Raw genomic sequence first — 18093 nt, forward strand, 5'->3', positions numbered from 1 at the left:
ATTGTAATAGATGCACCATGCTCATCAACCAGTCAACACCTACAAGAGGCAGTAAGGAAATACAATATCCACCATCCAGATGCCCTCTTCTTATTACTACATCAGGGAGGAGATAGAGGAGTCCGAAGACCCACACAATGATTTAAGAACACCTTCTTCCCCTCAGCCATCAGATTTCTGAACAGTCAATGAATATTACCTTGTTATTCATCTTTTGCACTATTTTGTAACTTACAGTAATTATTTACTGTACTGCTAATGCAAAACAACAAACCTCATGACATACATCAGTGATAATACGCCTATCACAGGAGCAGATACAGTGGAAAAGGGGGAAGTGGGGAAATGGATTGGAACTATTTTCTTTCCTCAACCTGCTTCACTGATACTAAAGGCTACCTTTGGCTTTTCCCCATCTTTGCACCACTCAAAGTCAGAAAATTATAGAAGGATGCAGCACAGAGAGAGGTGATTAGGCACGCCATCGGCTCTTTAACAGAAGTACAAAATTACTCCCACTCATTCTCCATCACTTGTAATTTTTTTTCCAAAAAGTATTTATCCACTCTTCTCTTGAAAGTTATTTTTAATCTGCTTCCACTAGCCTTTCCAGCTATAGTCATAGAGCACTACAGCACAGAAATAGGCCCCTTGCCCATCTAGTCCATGCCAGCCTGCTCTTTTCTTAATCCCATCTACTGGAATTCAGAATTTCCATACCTCTCTCATCCTTGTACTTATTCAAACTTCTTGTCAATGTCATAATTGAACCTGCATCCATTACTTCTGCTGGCAGTTCATTTCACACTCTCACCACCATCTGAGTGAAGAAGCTACCCCTCAGATTACCCTTAAATATTGCACCTTTCACCCTTAACCCATGACCTCTAGTTGTAGTCTCACTCAACCTAAGAGGAATAATCCTGCTATCTGTACCTCTATCAAATCTCCTCGCATTCTCCTACACTCTAGGGAATAAAATTCTCACCTTTTCAACCTTTCTCTATAATTCAGATCCTCAATACCTGAAATATCCTCGTAAGTTTTCTTGGCATTCTTTCAATCTTATAGATATCTTTCCCGCAGGTAGGTAACCAGAACTGCACACAAAATGCCAATTTCAACCCCACAAACATCTTATACAACTTAAACATAACCTGAGAGCCCTGTCGGCAGCTGATGGAGTAACATCGTTTCAGATTGCTCCTACCCTGTTTACTTAATTGTCTCCTACCAGTCTTTTTTTTGAAACTTTATTATAATACTTTAATACTGCTTTACTATGGCTGGGAAAAGAACAAAAGCTTCTGCAAAAGAAAGGGAAACAGAAGATGAATCCCCACTTTGGATTCAATCAGTGACTTCCTTAAATGGCAAAAATCGGAATTTTCTGAGGAGTTTCAACGACTTAACGGCAAATTGGATACAATTCAACAAACTTTATCTGAGCATGAGAACCGAATTCAGGAAAATACTACAAAGCTGATGACACTTGAAGAGGACGTTGACGATACAATTAAACTCTGCAAAGAGTTATCTTTATCCAATGATAAAATGGTGAAAAGGATCATCAGTCTCAAAAATAGAAACAGGAGAAATAACTTGCGAATTCTGGGTCTTGAAGAATCAATTGAAGGCACTGACCCTACGAAGTTTTTTGCAAACTTTCTGAAACAGCTTTTCCACGCTTTATTCACTTCCGAGCCAAAGCTTGATCGAGCATATCGCTTACCAACTTTGAAGCCACTGTTGTCAGCAGCGAGACCCAGATCGGTCATACTAAGCTTTCAGGAATTTCATATTAAGGACCTTTTAATTCGCCATACCTGTCAACAAGGAATGATCGATTTCCAAAGTTACAAGGTTAGATTTGTGGAAGACTATTCGCCTGAAGTTATGGCTGATCGCATGAAATATAAAGAAGTTATGTCGGAATTTTACAATAAAGGATATAAACCATCCCTTCGGCTCCCCGCCTGTCTGAGTATTGTTTTGAAGAACGGATTGCGCAAAAGAATAAAGTCCGTTGAAGAAGCAAAAGAGTTTCTGAAGGATGAAGTCTAAAACTGTTATATTTCTTATTTGATCAAATTTTTTCTTCTGTTAATATGAATTTGAAATAAGGTTTCATTAAGCTTACGTTTTGGCTGTTCCTATATTGTCTTTTGTTATTTTTTTTGATACTTTTTTATTATATCCCTTTTTGAGGCTTTATTTTAATACAGCTTTCTTTGAATTTGTTTAAACTGATCCTTTCATATTTTCGAATACTAAGTTATTTTTCTTTTTATTTTGTGTCTTGGTAGGGACATAATCACCTTGTAGGATTGGAGTTTTTTTTGCCAACAGGATTTTTTGGGGCGGGAACTTAGTTCTTAGCTCACTGACTGCCTATTGGTCAGCTTTTTTGCTTTGGGTGGGAGAGTGGGTAGGGCCTATTTTTCTCTGGGAGCTGTGTTGGGTTAAATATATGATTGCTTGTCTGAATACCTCACCTTACGGTTTGCTTTCTAGTTTTAATAACTTATGGCCAGATCTTTTAATTACATGTTGATTGGTATTTAAAATGGTTCGAAATATTAACTTACTTAAGTTTGAATGTGAAAGGGCTGAATCACCCCATCAAAAGGAACAAAGTGCTTGCTTATATTAAAAAATTAAAAGCACCCATTATTTTCTTACAAGAAACACACATACGCAGCTGTGTTAGCTTACGTTTTTTTACTTGGTGGAAGGGTATGCAATTCCATTCTTCGTTTAATGCAAAATCACGTGCAGTTTCGATTTTTGTAGATAATACAGTTTCTTCAGCATAAAGTTGTTTCGGACCCTAATGGTCAATTTGTTGTTGTATCAGGGAGTTTAGACAGGAAATTGATTGTTTTTGCTCATGTATGTGCCCCCATCGTAGACGAACCAGGATTCTTTTCATTTTTGCCAGATTTGTGTACTTACTCTCGTGATGGGAGGAGATTTTAACTGCTGGTTAGATCCAGTATTAGATCGCTCATCTATTAAACCAGCCACACTTAATAAATCAGCTTTGTTTATCCAATCCTTTCTAACTAAATGTGGTATAGTAGATGCTTGGCGTTTTCTTCATCCGACGGACAGGGAGTATTCTTTTTTCTCTCATGTTCATCATTCTTATACCAAGGTTGACTTTTTTTATTGATAGTCAAATGATTCCATTAGTTCGATTGATCGAATATAAAGAGATTCCTATTTCTGACCACTCTCCTATACTTCTATCTTTAAATCTTCCTGGTCCTATCCCTATGAGTAGATTTTGGTGATTAAATTTAACTCTGTTATCCGATGAGGACTTTTTAAAATTTATGGAGAATCAAATTACTCTTCTTTTTGAAGAAAATACGTTGGAAGAGACGTCTAGTCTTATTATATGGGATACTTTTAAAGTATACACCCAGGGTCAAATTATTTCTTATACTGCAAACATCATTAAAAAAGCTAACAAACAGAGAAATGAACTAGCCAATCAGTTAAAACAACTGGACCATAAATATGCTTCGGTACCTGATCCTGAAACATACAAGAGACATATTGAAACTAAAACTAAATATGATCTTCTTTTAACGTACCCAATTGAAAGTCGACTTTTAAAAGATAAGTCAATTTTATATTCACGGAGATAAAACTGGTAAGCTACTGGCTAATTAATTGAAGTCATTTATAGCCAAGCGGCAAATTAAAGAAATACATAAAATTAATGGGGACATGACAACTGACAACTAAAATTAATGGCACTTTTAGGGAATTGTATTCTAAATTGTATAGTTCTGACTCTGTTAATGGTAATATTGGAATGAATAATTTTTTAAATCAATTAAATATTCCTAATCTTTCGTTAGATGATTGTAGGCAATTGGATCAACCTATTTCCCAGGAGGAAATTGCTCAGGCTATTCTAGAATTGCATTCTGGGAAATCCCCAGGACCCGAGTTTTATAAGGCTTTTACCTCCTTAGTTATACCATACTTGTGTTCTACCCTTACTGATTCCTTTAAGGTAGGAAGACTACCGCAGTCTTTTCACGAAGCTTCCATAGCACTCATTCTCAAAAAGAATAAGAATCCTATTGAATGTTCTTCTATCTCTTTACTCAATTTTGATACTAGAATTTTAACTAAAGTGTTGGCTCATAGACTTGAAAATATTATATCCTCTATAGTTTCGGATGATCAGACAGGATTCATTAAAAATCAATATTCCCATTTTAATATACGGTGTTTGTTAAATGTTATATACTCTCCATCTAAGGAAATATCGGAATGTGTGATATCTTTGGATGCCGAGAAGGCTTTTGACAGAGTTGAATGGAACTATCTATTTACATCCTTAGAAAAACTTAATTTTTGAACCTAATTTTATTCATTGGATTAAATTAATTTATTTATCTCCCTCCGCTCAGGTTCTTACCAATTTTCAGAACTCCAACGTGGAACTAGACAAGGCTGCCCTTTGAGCCCTCTTGTAAACGTAACTTTACTGGATCAAATAACGACAGCACAAAAAGATCGTTACTTATCTTTTCACCCGTTTATTTCTTCGAGCTCAGCCGGCCAGTGAATTTGGACCCAACATCAGGGAGAGAATCTTTCTCATCTCCCCAGCGGTTCAACAAGTTCACTGCCTGATGTCAGAATTGTCAGAAGTTATAAGGCCACCAATACAAAAGAACAATCAGTTTGATAACCATATCAGCCAAGTCAATGGACTATTGATACAAAGAACAATCAGTTTGATAACTATTCCGGCCAAGTCAATGGACTATTGATACAAAAGTACAATCAATTTGTTAGACACTCCAGCTACCTTAATTAAAAAAGGAATGTCCTACCTGGTTTGCTGGAGCCACAACTTAATTACAAAGATAAGAACATCCATCAAATTTATGCTTTAATTAAGAAAGGATTATTCTGTTTAATTTCCATCAGGTACTGCTTTTTGTCAAAATCAAAAGGTGTGAAAAGCCCAGAGACATCTTACGTGGATCTGGGTGAACTTTAATCACCTTGCTCCAAAGAAGGCAACTGTGAGACATTATTCAAACACACTGCAGTCACAGACATAGTCAGTACTTAATTCATTGTTTACAGGGATCTGAGAATCCCCCATTCCCTTAAACTTTATCACTCTGCTTTTTGATTTGGTATTAGAACCCTTAGCAATTGCTTTTCGAGATTCTAAAGAGACTACTGGTATTTTAAGGAGAAGAACTATTCATAAAGTGTCGCTCTACGCTGATGATTTATTGCTTTTTATATCTAATGTTACAACCTCCTTACCATCTGTGTTCTGTTTTCTGACTAATTCTAATCAGTTCTCAGGATATAAATTAAATTTACAGAAGAGCGAACTGTTTCCTTTAAACAATTTAATACCAACTGATATTAACATTCCTTTTAAAATTTTAAGAAAACAATTTACTTATTTAGGAGTAACAATTACTAAGAATTATAAAGATTTATTTAAGGAAAACGTTTTAAGTTTATTGAATTATGTTTAAAAAAACACTTTCTAATTGATCGCCTCTCTCTTTATCACTGATTGGCTGAATCAATTCTATTAAAATGAATATCTTACCTAAATTTATATACCTTTTTCAAGCTGTGCCTGTTTTTATTCCTAAATCTTTTTTTGACTCTTTGGATTCAATTCTCTCTTCCTATATGTGGAAGAATAAAAAACCTCGTATAAATAAAGCTCACCTTCAAAAAACCAAACAAAATGGAGGATTTGCCTTACCCAATTTTAGGTTATATTACTGGGCAGTTATTATACGTAATATTACGTCCTGGATATATTACATTAACCATGCAAATTGCCCTACATGGGTTTCTTTGGAAGCCAACTCTGTTATAAAATTTTCCATTATTTCTTTACTTGGATCCTCACTTTCTTTATCTTTAAATTATCTAACTGACAATGTGGTTTATTTGAGGATTTGGTTACAGTTTAGAAAACATTTTGGTTTATTGAGATTCTCCCTCTCAAGTTCCATATTTTCGAATTGTTTTTTTAAACCATCTTTAATTGACTTACCTTTTAAAAAATGGGATAGATTGGGTATTAACCGATTTCAGGATTTGTTTGATGGAGGGAATCTCTCTTCTTTTGTGCAACTTTCAATGAAATTTAACCTTTCCAACACTCACTCTTTTCAATACTTACAGATTAGAGATTTTTTAAGATCTCAATTACTTACATTTCCTTCAAGTCCAGATTAGAATACAACAGATACAATTTTTAATCTGAAACCCTTTGATAACAGTTCAGTATCTTACATTTATGGTCTACTGTTGGAACTGAAAAAGGCCCCTTTAGATAAAATTAAAGGAGATTGGGAAAAGGATTTACAGATTTTCATATCTGAAGAGAGCTGGAAGATTATTTTAAAATTGATTAATTCTTCATCATTATGTGTTCGTCATTCTTTATTACAATTCAAAGTGGTACATAGAGTTCACTCATGTTCAATGGCTCTCTGTCGTTATGTTGTGCCTTGATCTAGAGAAGATTCGTTGTTCGATTTCTGATTCTAAACATGATTTTCTAATGTTATGGGGACCCTTTCTGAATTATTTTCACAATCTTTGAACTGTTATTAAAGTATGGATCTGAGCCATTATTATTATTATATCATATTATAATATATTATATAATATAATATTATATATTATAAAATGTGTTGTGGTTAATGAAGTAGGTTTTCAAAGCTTGCAGAGATTTAGACCACTTAGAAGAGTGGGCTGAAAGATGGCAGATGGAGTTTAATGCTGATAAATGTGAGGTGCTATATTTTGGTAGGACTAATCAAAATAGGACATACATGGTAAATGGTAGAGCATTGAAGAATGCAGTAGAACAGAGGGATCTAGGAATAATGGTGCATAGTTCCCTGAAAGTGGAATCTCATGTGGATAGGGTGGTGAAGAAAGCTTTTGGAAAGCTTTTATAAATCAGAGCATTGAGTATAGGAACATACATCAAAGTTGTGGTGAACGCAGCAGGCCAAGCAGCATCTGTAGGAAGAGGTGCAGTCGACGTTTCAGGCCGAGACCCTTCATCAGGACTAACTGAAGGAAGAGTGAGTAAGGGATTTGAAAGTTGGAGGGGGAGGGGGAGATCCAAAATGATAGAAGAAGAAAGGAGGGGGAGGGATAGAGCCGAGAGCTGGACAGGAGGCAAAAGGGGATACGAGAGGATCATGGGACAGGAGGTCCGGGAAGAAAGACGGGGGGGGGGGTGACCCAGAGGATGGGCAAGAGGTATATTCAGAGGGACAGAGGGAGAAAAAGGAGAGTGAGAGAAAGAATGTGTGCATAAAAATAAGTAACAGATGGGGTACGAGGGGGAGGTGGGGCCTTTGCGGAAGTTAGAGAAGTCGATGTTCATGCCATCAGGTTGGAGGCTACCCAGACGGAATATAAGGTGTTGTTCCTCCAACCTGAGTGTGGCTTCATCTTTACAGTAGAGGAGGCCGTGGATAGACATGTCAGAATGGGAATGGGATGTGGAATTAAAATGTGTGGCCACTGGGAGATCCTGCTTTCTCTGGCAGACAGAGCGTAGATGTTCAGCAAAGCGGTCTCCCAGTCTGCGTCGGGTCTCGCCAATATATAAAAGGTCACATCGGGAGCACCGGATGCAGTATATCACCCCAGTCGACTCACAGGTGAAGTGATGCCTCACCTGGAAGGACTGTTTGGGGCCCTGAATGGTGGTAAGGGAGGAAGTGTAAGGGCATGTGTAGCACTTGTTCCGCTTACACGGATAAGTGCCAGGAGGGAGATCAGTGGGGAGGGATGGGGGGGACGAATGGACAAGGGAGTTGTGTAGGGAGCGATCCCTGCGGAATGCAGAGAGAGGGGAGGAGGGAAAGAGGTGAGAGTAAGAGTTCGGCACGGACTACAAGGGCCGAGATGGCCTGTTTCCGTGCTGTAATTGTTATATGGTTATATGGTAAAGTATTTTACTTTTTTCTTCTTTTCTTTTTACCAACTGGCTCATTTTGGTAGTGGGGGTAGTATTTTTTAATAAAATACAATTATTTTATTTTATTTCATTTCATAATTCAATCTTTTTTTTAATACATGATTGATTTGGAATATGGGATACTGTGATCATATGGGGGGAGGAGATTTAAATGTAATGTAATTTATATTATTTACTTGTATCCTTATGAATTTTGTATTTGTATTCATGCAATTTATATAACATCAATAAAAATATTGAAAAGTAGGAAAAAACATAACCTCCCATTTCTTATATTCAGTGCCCTGATATACAAAAGCCAAAACTCTCTTTACGACCCTATCTACCTGTGACACCACTTTCAATGAATTATAAATCTGTATTCCCAGATCCATCTGTTCCCAGGTGTTCACTGTGCAAGACCTACCCTGGTTGGTCCTCCCAAAGTGCAACACCTCACACTCATCTGCATTTTGCAGCACCAGATTGGGGGTCCATTACACCTCCAATTATGGTGTCATCCACAAATTTGTTGATCCAATTTACCACATTATCATCCAGATCACTGATATAGATAGCAAACAACAACAGACCCAGCACCGATCCCTGCGGCATACCACTAGCCACAGGCCTGCAGTCAGAGACGTAACCATCTACTACCACTCTCTGGCTTCTCCCATGAAGTCAATGTCTAATCCAATTTACTACCTCATCCCGAATGCCAAACAACTGAACCTTCTTGCCCAATAAGCAAATGCTTTGAGAGGCTGGTCAAGGACTACATCTGCAGCATGCTACCACTCACACTGGACCCCCTACAATTCACCTACCGACACAACCGATCGACAGATGACACAACAGCCACAGCTCTACACACTGTCCTTACACATCTGGAGAAGAAGGGTGCTTATGTGAGAATGCTGTTCATCGATTACAGTTCAGCATTCAACACCATAATTCCATCCAGGATCGACAAGAAGCTCGGAGACCTCGGCCTTCACCCTTGCCTTGTGTAGCTGGATCCTGGACCTCCTGTCAGATTGCCAGCAGGTGGTAAAAGTGGGCTCCCTCACCTCTCCCCCTCTGACTCTCAGGGCTGTGTCCTAAGCCCGCTCCTTCACTCTCTGTATACCCATGACTGTGTCACCACCCACAGCTCTAAGCTGCTAATTAAATTTGCTGATGATACTACATTGGCCTAATCTCAAACAATAACGTGGCAGCCTACAGAGAAGAGGTCATCACCCTAACACAGTGGTGTCAAGAAAACAACCTCTCCCTCAATGGCACAAAAGCAAAGGAGCTGGTTGTGGACTACAGGAGGAATGGAAACAGGCTAACCCCTATTAACATCAATGCGCCTGGGGTTGAGAGGGTGAACAGCTTTAAGTTCCTAGGCATACATATCACTGAGGATCTCACGTGTTCTGTATATACCGGCTGTGTGCTGAAAAAAAGCACAACAGCTCCTCTTTCACCTCAGACGGTTGAAGAAGTTTGGTATGGGCCCCCAAATCCTAAGAACTTTCTACAGGAGCACAATTGAGAGCATCCTGACTGGCTGCATCACTGTTTGGTATGGGAACTGTACTTCCCTTAATCGCAGGACTCTGCAGTGTGGCAGACAGCCCAGTTCATCTGCAGATGTGAACTTCCCACTATTCCGGACATTTACAAAGACAGGTGTGTAAAAAGTGCCTGAAGGATCACTGGGGACCTGAGTCACCCCAGCCACTAACTGCTCCAGCTGCTACCATCCAGGAAACGGTACCGCAGCACAAAAGCCAGGACCAACAGGCTCCAGGACAACGTCTTCCTCCAGGCCATTAGACTGATTCATTCATGCTGATTCAAATGTATTTCTACATTATATTGACTGTCCTGTTGTACATACTATTTATTATAAATACCATAAATTGCACATTTTAGACAGAGACGTAACATAAAGACTCTTACTCATATATATATAAAGGATGTAAGTAATATCATCAATTTAATTCAATCTTCCATGTGGGACCTTGTTAAAGGTCTTGCTAAAATCCACATAGTTTATATCTTGCCTTCAACAACTTTCCTAGTAACTTCCTCGAAAAACTCTATACGATTGGTTAGACATGACCTACCATGGACAAAGTCATGCTGGCTATCCCAAATCAATCCATGTCTTTCCAAATACTTATATATCCGGTCCCCCAGAATACCTTCCAATAACCTTCCCACAACTGATGTCCGGCCTACTGGTCTATAATTTCCTGGCTTATTCTTAAGAGTCTCTCATGTTCAAGTTTATTATTATCTGACTGTATATATATTCCACCACACAAAACAATGTTTCTCCATTCTTCCATTCGTAAACAACAGAACAACATTAGCTATCCTCCAATCCTCTGGCACCTCACCTGATCTGACAGAAGGTCCAGGATTCAGCTACACAAGGTAGGGTGAAGGCCGACACTTTAAATACCTCTGCTTGGGCCCCTGCAATTTATGCAGGGAAGAATAGAAAAATATAGATAATTACTTTTGTCTATGCCATGTCATGGCTGATAGAATCAAAGAAAGCAGCTCAGTCAAGTTCTTTCTTATTCTTGTCTTTAAGTACTATACAAGGATTCACAACTGCTTTCAAAATTGCAAAATAATGATCTCACTACAACTGCATGCTCTCCTTCCAAAATTCCAGCTGAAGATCTCTGTTGGCATGTTGTTAATTCCAGCAGGGATGTAACTTCATGATATACACTTTATTAGGTACTCCTTGTACCTAATAAGGTAGCCACTGAGTGTACATCTATGGTCTTCTACTGCTGTGGTTCAACGTTTTGTGCACTCAAACATGCTCCTCTGCACAGCACTGTTGTAATGCACGGTTATTTCAGTACTGTCGCCTTCCTGTCAACTTGAACCATTTTGCTCTGTCCTTTCTCATTAACAAGGCATTTATGCAAACTCACTGGATGTTTCTTGTAAATTTTCGCATCGTTCTTTGTAAACTTCAGACTTTTGTGTGTGAAAATCACAGATCAGCAGTTTCTGAGATACTCAAACCACCTTATCTGGCTCCAACAATTATTCCACAGTCAAAGTCACTTAGATTACAGTTCTTCCCCACTCTGATGTTTGGTCTGAACAACAACTGACCATGTCTGCATAGTTTTAGGCATTGAGTTGCTGCAACATGATTGGCTGAGTAGATATTTGTATAAATGAGCAGGTGTACTGATGTACCTAATAAATTGACCACTGAGTGTATCTAGCGATCATATTCTTTGGATTAATTTCCTTAAGGTATCTGAAAAATTGCAAGGAAACATCCCCCACCTCATTATTCTCTAAAAGTATTACTCTAAATGTGAGCATCACTTATAACACTTAATTGACTTTGTAACCAGAAATCATATACCATTATCCATGAATGTAAAATTAGAGAAAAATGCACTTTATCTTAAAAACTATTCCATATATATTCCAGCAAGGACATTTTCAAGAGGCAGTGCCTCAAGAAGGTGGCATCAATTATTAAAGACACTCACCACGTAAGACATGCTCTCCTCTTTTCTCATTCCTACCTCAGTGAGGAGGTACAAAAGCCAGAAGACCCACCCTCAATGATTCCAGAACAACCTTCTTCCCACCATCAAATATCTGAATAACCCATAAACGTAGAACAGTACAGCACAGAAGTCCCACAATCTTGTACTGACTTTTAGCCCACTCTACAATCGATCTAACACTTCCTCCTATGTAACCCTCCATTTTTCTATTGTCCATGTGCCTATCTAGAGCTTCTTAAATGTCTCTAATGTAACAGTATCCACCACCACCCACGCATGCACCACTCTCTGTGTAAAAAAAAATCACATTTGACATCCTCGTTAAACTTTCCTCTAATCATCTTTATCTAATGCCTTTGAACAAAAAATCTGACCCAGTCCATCACAGATAAACACTACACAAAGCGCTGTCACATAAAAACAGCATCTATCACCAGGGACCCCCCCACCAATCAGGAAATGCTCTCTTCTCACTGCTGCAATCAGGAGAAGAGCCTCAGGATTCACACAAACCAGGTTCAGGAACAGTTATTACCCCTCATCCGTCAGGCTGCTGAACTGAAAGGGATAACTTCACTCGCTCCTACTCTGGCATGTTCCCACAACCATGGACTCACTTCAAAGGACTCTTCATCTCACGTTCTCGATATCAGAATCAGGTTTAAAATCACTGGCATATGTCATGAAATGTGTTGAATTTGCAGCAGCAGAACACTGAAATACATGATAATATAAGGAAAAAAACTGAATTACAGTAAATACACATTTAATTTAACTATTTGTTAAACATATAAGTAATGCAAAAGCAGAAATAAAAACATAATGAGATAGTGTTCGTGGGTTCAATGTCCATTCAGAAATCTGATGGCAGAGGGGAAGAAACTATTTCTGAATCACTGAGTGTGTGCCTTCAGGCTTCTGTACCTCCTACCTGACGATAACAGTGAGAAGAGGGCATGTCCTGGGTGGTGGGGGTTCTTAACAATGGACGCTGCCTTTTTGAGGCACCGACTCCTTGAAGATGACTTGGATATGATAAAGGCTAGCGCCCATGATGGAGCTGACTAATTTTACAACTCTCTACAGCTTACTACTATATTTATTTATTGTTATTATTTCTTTCTTTTTGGATTTGCACAGTTGTTGTCTATTGCACACTGATTCAAGGCCCAAGTTAGTGCGTTTTTTTATTGATTCTATTATGGTTATTACTCTATTATCAATTTATCGCATATGCCCACAAGAAAATTATCTCAGGGTATATGGTGACATATATGTACTTTGATAATAAATTTACTTTGAACTTTCAAACTTTAAAATGATACCCCCCTGGGAAAAAGTCTCTGTTTCTTATCTCGATATTCTTCTTTTGAACTGTTCACTTATATTTGTAACTTATAGTAATTTTCTTTCTTTGCACTAAAATTTATTAATAAACCAGATCCTAATGATACAACTATCAAGTTGCTATTAATCATACAGAAAAAATTAAAAGTTTATTTTGGTAATTTATAGGAATTTTTGCACTGTACTTCAGCATCAAAGCAATAAATTTCACAACATCTGTCACAGATGATAAACCTTACGCTTGATACGGCCGCTGTGTTAGAAGCTGTTGTTAATCATCAAGATTGTTCAATGTCATTTCCAGTACACAGGTGTAAAGGAGAATAAAATAGTTGTTCCTCTGGATAGGACGCAGCACAAAAAAAATTCACAATAACCATAAAAACACAATAAATCTAAATACATAAGATAACTTATGCACATAGATCAATTGTATGTCCATAAAGTGATGCTAGGCACAGGAGTGTCTGTACACAAGGTGACTGACAAGAAATACTGATATCCCTGACGTTCTGGTACGGTGGGACAGGAGGAGGGTTAATTCATGGGAAATAGGGTTGCTGAATGAACACAAGCACTGGGCGACTGCTGACTGCTTGTGCTGGGTTCCTCCAGCTGTCATCAGCGCCTTCAACTGCCGGGGAGAGCAGATCCCATCAAGGACGTATACACAGAAACGCGCCGAAAAGGGTCAGTAACATCGTGAAGGATCCCACCCACCCAGCTCATGGACTGCTTATTCCACTCCCATCAGGGAGGAGGCACAGGAGTGGAACTCAGTGTAGACTTCTGCTGCTGTAGTCATTCCACTTCAAGGCTTGATGCACTGTGTGTTGAACCAGTCTGGACATTCTCCTCTGACCTTTCCCATTAACAAGGCATCTTCACCCACAGAACTGGCACTCACTGGATGTTTTTTGTTTCTTGCACCATTCTTAGTAAACACTAGAGACTGCCATGTGTGAAAATCCCAAGAGATCATCAGTTTCTGAGATACTCAAACTACCCAATCTGGCATCAACAATCATTCCACAGTCAAAGTCACTTTTATCGTCTTTCTTCCCCCATTCTGATGTTCAGTCTGAATAACAACTGAACCTCTTGACCATGTCTGCATGTTTTTATGCACTGAGTTGCTGCCATATATTTGTCTGATTAGATATTTGCATAAGCGTTGCTTACTTCGATGTACTCATGTTAATTTTGGATAATAATAATAAAAAAAATTTGAAAAGAAAGATATTTGCATTAACGAACAGGTGTTTATTAGGTAATAAAGTGGCCACTGAGTGTATTAAATCTCCTGTTAGCAAATTGGCCAATGCTTCCTCAACACAATCTCAGTCTGTCAGATGTAATTTCCTCCTCATGATGGTGTGCTGATTCTGCTTTGTCAGATTATGATTTCCCAAATGGATTAATGAAAAATGGAGTGCTGTGTGGGAGGGAAGGGTTAGATTGATTATAGAGTGGGTTAAAAGGTCAGCACAAATCATGAGACAAGGGACCAGAAGTGTCCTGATGAAGGGTCTTAGCCTGAAACTTCAACCGTTCATTCATTTCCATAGATGCTGTCTGACTTGCTGAGTTCCTCCAGCATTTTGCATCTGTTGCTCTGTCCTGTAATGTTCTATGTTCAAATGTTCTTCAACCTACTCAATAACAGACTCTAACATATCTTTTCAATAATTGCTACTAAATCAACAATTGTCTGCTTTTTGTCTCTATTTTTTTCAATTAGGGCATTACATTGGTAGGCTTCCAGATTTCTGGTACTTCTCAAGAACTTTGAAAGGTTATAATTGCTGCATCCACTATCTCCACAGCCACTTATCTTTAGTCCCGTATGCAAACTATCAGGTCCTGCAGACTTGGCATCCTTTAGCCTCATTAATTTGCCTGATACAAATTTTCAAATGATGATAATTAATTTGTCTTGTTAATATTTTCAAATTAATGGGATGTTTACATTCTGCTGTAAAGAATGATGCAACATATCTGTTTCCTCCTCTGTCGTTTCCTAGTCCCCATAACTCACCCTCATTCTCTCATTAGGAATTTATTTTCATTTAAACCTCTCTCTTCCCTTGTACAACTTAAAGACATTCACTGTCAGTTTTTATAGATTCAAGATTCAAGACTGTTTAATTTCCTTTCCAGTACACAAGTGTAAAGCAGAATGAAATAATTGTTACTCTAGATCTAATACAGCACAAAATTACACAGTAAGATAAAGAACACAATAACAATAAAAAGCACAATAAATATAAATACATAAGATAGTTTATAAACATAGATTTTGATTGTATGTCCATAAAGTGATGCTCGGCACAGGAGTGTCTGTACATAAGATGACTGACAAGAAATTATAAAGTAGTGCAGGTAAAAGACATTTAGTTCGAGATACTGTTATCCCTTACATTCTGGTGTGGGGGCAGGGGCGGGAGGGGGCTTGGTTAATTTAAGGGAAATGAGGTTGCTGAATGAACACAATGATCACTGACCATTTGCAACATGTTTCTGTATATACGTCCTTGATGGGATCCCCTCTCCCTGGCAGTTGAAGGCAGTTCCTCCAGCTGTCATCAGTGCCTTAAAGGGTCAGTAATATCATGAAGGGTCCCACCCACCCAACTCATGGACTGTTTATCCCTACTCCCATCAGGGAGCAGGCTACATAGCATCCATGCCAGGACCACCAGGCTCAAAGAACAATTACTTACGCCAAGCAGTAAGGCTGATCAACACCCTCACCCACTAACCCACCCCCCCAAACCCCAACCACCACCACTTTACCAATTTCTGTCAGAGTCACCTTATATAAAGACACTCCTGTCTCTAGCATCACTTTATGGAGATACAATCTATGTGTATAAGCTATATTTATTTTGTCTTTTTTTTCCATTATTGTGTTCTTCATCTTGTTTTTTGTGCTGCGTCGAACCTGGGGTAACAATAATTTCGTTCTCCTTTACACCTGTGTACTGGAAATGTCATTAAACTATCTTGAATCTTATAGTAATGTTTTATGTCTGCACTGCACTGCAGCCTCAAAGCAATACATTTCACATCTGTCAAAGAGAATGAGTCTCATGCTGATTACACGGCTGTCATGTTGTAAGCGTGCTGTTAATCACACAGAAATAAGATAGAAACAAGGATTCAATGCAGGCAAAATAGATTGAACTCAAAATACTGATTTCCCTGACGTTTTAGCAAGGGGGCGGAGGTCTTAATTCGGGGGAAATGAGGTTGCTAAATAAACATTGAAGCACTGGACGATTGCTAACCTTGTGCTGTGCTGTGTACTCTGGGAATTGTAGTCTTTGCTCAGTCTTGCTAGAATCAGAATTATGTTTATTATCAGAATCATCGGCCGTAAGCAGCGACTTCAGCCGCTGGAGTGACCCGGTCCAGCCTCCCTCCCGCTCTCCCCCACAGGCCCGGTGTGTCGTGTCGTGTCGGCCCGGTCCGTTCCGCCCCACCCCTCCCTTCCCTTCTCTTCCCGGGGACACAGACGTTTAGGGAGCACTAGGTGCCCGTTCTGACGGTTTTACCTGCCTGTCGGCCCTTCAGCCCGTCGAACGCGATCAGGTTCCCACGGGATGCTCGGACCGCCAAGCATCCGCTCCAGCCGCCGTCTCCCTCACGCACCCTCCACGTCACACCGCCTGCATCACTCGCTGCAGGCGCTGATCTGAGCACGTACTGCGTCAAATCCCTGGGTACTCTGGGAATTGTAGTCTTTCAGTTCATTTCGTAATCCGGTTTATTCCCGTCTTCAACCCTCCACCCCGCCCTGGTCTTCTGCCTTCTCTTTACCTTTTCATTGATAACTGCCGATGGGACATTAGCCGTCTAGACTTCAACACTCCTCTCTCCTTTCGAACACTCTGCTCTCCACTCCCTCCGCACCAATCCTAACCTCACCATCAAACCCGTTTATAAGGGTGGTGTTGTAGTAGTCTGGCGAACTGACCACTACCTTGCTGAGGCCCAGCGTCAACTCTCAGACACCTCCTCTTACTTACCCCTCGAACTGGACCCCATCATCTTATTTTCACTATGGATACAGTATCCAGTTCCTATACACCTCCATACCCCATCAGGAAGTCCTCAAAGCTCTCCGTTCTTTTTCTGGACACCAGACCCAACTTGTCCTCACTTTCGATAATTTCCCCTTTGCCTCATCCTACTTCCTTCAAACAGAAGGGCAATCACGTGGGTCCTAGCTATGCCTGCCTGTTTGTCAGATACATGGAACAGTCTATGTTCCAAGCCTACACTGGTGACCGTACTGCACTGTCTCACGCTACATCAACAATTGCATTGGTGCTGCTTCCTGCGCCCGTGCTGAATTCGTTGACTTCATCCACTTCGCCTCCAATTTCTATCTGGCCCTGAAATTCAAAATATTCTGCAGATGCTGGGGTCAAAGCAACGCTCACAACAAGCTGGAGGAACTCAGCAGGTCGGGCAGCATCCGTGGAAAAGACCAGTCAACGTTTTGGGCCAGAACCCTTCATCAGGACTCCATGATGGACTAGTCCTGATGAAGGGTTCTGGCCCGAAACGTTGACTGATCTTTTCCATGGATGCTACCCGATCTGCTGAGATCCTCCAGCTTGTTGTGGCCCTGAAATTCACCTGGTCCATTTCAGACACCTCCCTCCCCTTTCTCGATTTCTCTGTGTCCATCTCCGGAGACAGCTTATCCACTGATGTTTATTATAAACCCACAGACTCTTACAGCTACCTGGACTACACCTCGCCCCACCCTGTTACTTGTAAAAACGCCATCCCCTTCTCTCAATTCCTCCATCTCTGCCGCATCTGCCCTCAGAATGAGGCTTTAAGAAAGGGGCTTCCCTTCCTTCCCCATCAACGCTGCCCTCAACCGCATCTCTTCCATTTCACGCACATCTGCTGTCATCCCATCCTCCCGCCACCCTACCAGGGATAGGGTTCCTCTTGTCCTCACCCACCACCCCACCAGCCTCCGTGTGCAGCACATAATTCTCCGGAACTTCCACCATCTCCAACAAGATCCCACCACCAAGCGCATCTTTCCCTCCCACACACACACTTTCTGCTTTCCGCAGGGATCGCTCCCTACCCGACTCCCTTGTACATCCATCTCTCCCTCCTGACACTCAGCCTTGCAAGCAGAACAAGTACTACATCTGCCCCTGC

The 18093-nt window shown here is 40.0% G+C and overlaps 1 protein-coding gene across 5 annotated transcripts in view; it reads right to left on the reverse strand.

Annotated features, from left to right (window-relative positions):
* The window catches only part of dym (dymeclin), a 405267-nt gene extending 388692 nt beyond the window's left edge, over positions 1-16575 (reverse strand). For 2 of the 5 annotated variants that reach the window (XM_063042598.1, XM_063042602.1), the window contains exon 1: positions 16458-16575. The gene's annotated coding sequence lies outside the window, so the exon portion shown is untranslated. Of the gene's footprint in view, positions 1-12088; positions 12268-16457 lie in introns of all 5 variants that reach the window. The other 3 variants (XM_063042600.1, XM_063042599.1, XM_063042601.1) reach the window with 3 other exon arrangements.
* Positions 16576-18093: the final 1518 nt, after the last annotated feature.

Source organism: Mobula hypostoma, chromosome 3 (genome assembly GCF_963921235.1).
Source record: "Mobula hypostoma chromosome 3, sMobHyp1.1, whole genome shotgun sequence".
In the NCBI taxonomy this organism is placed as follows: domain Eukaryota; kingdom Metazoa; phylum Chordata; class Chondrichthyes; order Myliobatiformes; family Myliobatidae; genus Mobula; species Mobula hypostoma.